We start from the raw sequence: 4,280 nt of genomic DNA, 5'->3' as shown, positions 1-4,280 counted from the left end.
CTCATTACTACTAAAATTACAAAAAATTAGCTGGGTGTGGTGGTGTGCACCTGGAAGCCCAGCTGCTCGGGAGGCTGAGTCAGGAGAGTCACCTAAACTCAGGAGGTGGAGATTGCAGTGAGCAGAGATCGCGCCACTGCACTCCAGCCTGGGAGATAGAACAAGACTCTGTCTTAAAAAACAAAATAAAACAAACAAAAAAAAGAGAGACAAGACCTCACTTTGTTGCCCGGGCTGTAGTGCAGCAGCCCGATCTCCGCTTACTGCAACGTCCCGCTCCCGGGGCTCAAGCCATCCTCCCACCTCAGCCTCCTGAGAAGCTGGGACCACAGGTGTGCGCCACCACACCCGGCTAACTTTTTTTTTTTAATTGTTTAAATTTTTAATGTTCTGCTCTTATTCGATTTACTTATTCACAGACTGGTCTTATATTCTTCCTATCACTTAGTTACTTTGGGGCCATAATTAGTGTGATGGTTAATGTTGAGTGTCAACTTGATCAGATTGAAGGATGCAAAGTATTTTTCCTGCATGTCTGTGAGGTGTTGCCAAAGGAGATTAACGTTTGAGTCAGTGGGCTGGGAGAGGCAGACCCACACTCAATCTAGGTGGTCAATATTTAATCAGCTGCCAGCGTGGCTAGAGTAAAGAAGGCAGAAGAAGTCAGAAAGAGCAGACTTGCTGTTCTGGCCTTCATCTTTCTCCTGTGCTGGATGCTTCCTGCCCTTGAACATCTGACTCCTATTTCTTCAGGTTTTGTAGTCTTGGACTTACACCAGTGATTTGCCAGGGGCCTTTGGGCCTTCAGCCACAGACCGAAGGCTGCACTGTTGGCTTCCTTGCTTTTGAGGTTTTTGGGACTCAGACTGGCTTCCTTGCTCCTCAGCTTGCAGACGGCCTATTGTGGGACTTCACCTTGTGATCCTGTGAGTCAATTTTCCTAATAAACTCCCCATCATATATACATATATCCTATTAGTTCTGTACCTTTAGAGAACCCTTTCAAATATAATTAGAAAGGAATGAAATGGGGAATACACAAATAGCAGTGCATAACACAAGCTGATGCAATGAGAATCTGCGTGGGAACAGAGGCTCTGCAAGACTGCCCATGGAGGGCCATTATCTCCTTATATCTGCAGCTTCTGGCCTTATGTACCTACTTTGTGGTGTTCATTTGTACACCTGACTTCTTTGCATTTCTTAATGTGATATGAAACCTCCCACATCTTCAAAATCTTTTTATGTGCCTTATGGAACTATTTACATAAAGTTGAGTGTTGCCTAACTCAGGGAGTGTCTTTATACTGAATGTAATTTAACCTTCTTGTTTACTCATGGTTAATATAGACATCAGTTTAAAAAATTTCTTCCCCAAGGCTTACTGAGATATGTAGGGCTGTTTTCCCCTACGCTAAAGGAACTAAATTACTGTGCTTTTTGATTATTAACTTAATATTTATACTTTTTTTCATCTACACCTTGCTTAAAGACATCTAGCTTTCAGCTGGGCACCATGGCTCACACCTGTAATCCCAGCCCTCCTTTGGGAGGCCAAGGCTGGTGGATCACTTGAGATCAGAAGTTCAAGACCAGCCTGGCTAACATGGTGAAACCCCATCTCTACTAAAAATACAAAAAAATTAGCTGGGCATCGTGGCGGCTACTTGGGAGGTTGACGCACAAGAATTGCTTGAACTGGGGAGGCAGAGGTTGCAGTGGGCAGAAATAGCACCACAGCACTCTAGCCTGGGCAACAGAGAAAGACTCCATCTCCAGAAAAAAGGCATCTAGGCATTCAGCTTTCTCTTCTCACTGCTATCTTTGTGCCTGCTGTGAGTTTCTCCTCCTTCCAGTTTATTGCTTTTACTTTGTTACAGGTTTGAAAATCATATTTCCAGCTTTTCTAACATCAAATCCAAGTAAAATAGCCTCTGAGAAAGGGCTCTGATGAATGTCTAGGAGTAATGGGCATGATCTTCAGGGCATGAACATGGTGATCTCCGTTTCTCCGGAGGCCTTTTCCCATCTCCTTTATTCCCTTGTTCTTTGCTATGCTCCTGATAGATCAGATTTTCAGATAGCCAAATTCTAAGCTGGTAATGAAATGAAGTTTCATTATAATTACTAGGTTGGTACCAGTATGTTACGATGTCCCTTTCCCTTTCCGCTATTGCATTCTGATTCTTTGTTCAGCTATTGCATTCTCCCCTTTGTTCCTCTTAGGGTGCGTGTCAGGCTGGATTGACTCAACATAGTCAATCTGAAGCTCACTGGTCTTCAGCTGAGTGGGAGAAAGTTCAATCTATACCTTCATTTCCTCTACCTTTTCTTCTCCCACCTCTTCTATACGTTATTATTTTTTTATTTTTATTTTTTCCCTTTTTTTTTTTTTTGAGACAGAGCATTCTCTGTTGCCCAGGCTGGAGCACAGTGGCAGCTCACTGCCACCTCTGTCTCCCAGGTTCAAGCAATTCTCATGCCTCAGCCTCCCCAGTAGCTGAGACTACAGGCACACGCCACCACCATTATTTTAAATAATTAAAACCTCTCTACATTTCACATCAACAAACTATAATTATCTTATTTTTAAAAACTTGACATCTGTCTAAAGCCTCATTTGATTAAATGACATTTAAGTGTATTCCGTTATATGAAATAAAACAATTTACACAACCCTTTGTATTCTTACCTTTACTTTTACTGATGGCTAATTGATAAGGGCTGTGGTACTAAGCCAAGATTGTGAGCTCATTCTCTGAAATGGCCAATCATTCTCATTTGCTGCTGACTGCCCCCCACCCCACCCCACCCTGTAGCTTAATCAAATGCAGAATGAGAGAGACAGAGAGACAGAATGATAGAGTCTGTTAAAAAAAAAAAAAAAAAAAGAGATCAGTAGTGAGAGAGACAGACATGTCCTAATGGCAGTTGAGTCTATAGTGCCACCATACTCTTATCCTTGGTTTCCAGGAGATATCCCAGTCTTTCATTAAATTTGGAATTCCCTATAGATGGAATATAATAATATTTATTAACCAACTTATAACTACTTACACGCACTGAGTGAGGGGATGTGTCATGTTCATGAAAACCTATACAACTAATGGAGAATCAACTCAAAGTGCAGTTCTTATTAGTGGTGGCTCAGTGGCATAATCTTTGTATTTGGGCATTACTTTTTTTTAAACATGTTGCTCTTGAAAAATCAATGTGTGAAATATAAGCACAAAGAGGTGATCATCAATGTTTCAACTTTAGATCAACTAAAACTTTCTTGCATTATACAATGTCATCCTTCAGTCACTTTTTATACATTGAATTGTAATATTTATGCATCTGCTGATCTGCTGATGACTGAATATTTTAAGCTCTTACATAGTGGCACAGCCCACCAGCCAAGAGTCTTTTTTTTACTTTTCTTTATCTTTTTTTTTTTTCTCACTCTGTTGCCCAGGCTGTAGTGCAGTGACATGATCATGGCTAACTGCAGCTTTGACCTCCTGGCTTAAGTGATCCTCCTGCCTCAGCCTCCTGAGTAGCTGGGACTATGGGCCTGTGCTACCATGCCTAGCTATTATTATTTTTTATTTTTTGTAGGGATAACGTCTTACTGTGTTGCCTCGACTGGTCTCTAACTCTTGGGCTCAAGTGACACTCTCACCTCTGCCTTCTAAAGTGCTAGAATTATACGCATGAGCCATCGTGCCCAGCAGAGTCAATTTTTGGTAGCATCACTATTTTTGGTACATGTTTATGTAATCATTTGAATACTTTATTACATTTTCCCCATTATTACAAGTAGGAGTCAAAAACGGAAAAATAAAAATGCTGATGCTAGTAATACGCAGCACAGGTTTCTGAAACAATACAGTTGAGCAAAGGTGGAATCATTAGCTATGTACAAAGCTGTGAAACTTTAGCTTACCCTGTCAGGTAGATATTAATTGGGACAAAATTAGGACATATAATACTTGCTGGAAATATATTATCAAAGATTGTATCTTGAAGATGAATTAGGCTGGGCATGGTGGCTCACACCTGTAATCCTAGCACTTTGGGAGGCCAAGGCAGGTGCATCACTTGAGGTCAGGAGATCGAGACCAGCCTGACCCGCATAGTGAAACCCCATCTCTACTAAAAAAATACAACATTAGTTGGGCATGGTGGCGCATGCCTATAATCCCAGTTACTTGGGAGGCTGAGGCAGGAGAATCACTTGAACCCGGAAGGTGGAGGTTGCAGTGAGCCAAGATTGCGCCACTGCACTCCAGCCTGGA

Source organism: Cebus imitator, unplaced genomic scaffold, assembly GCF_001604975.1.
Source record: "Cebus imitator isolate Cc_AM_T3 unplaced genomic scaffold, Cebus_imitator-1.0 Scaffold217, whole genome shotgun sequence".
In the NCBI taxonomy this organism is placed as follows: Eukaryota; Metazoa; Chordata; class Mammalia; order Primates; family Cebidae; genus Cebus; species Cebus imitator.
The sequence above is the reverse complement of the archived record's forward strand: the minus strand, read 5'-3'. Positions refer to the sequence as shown.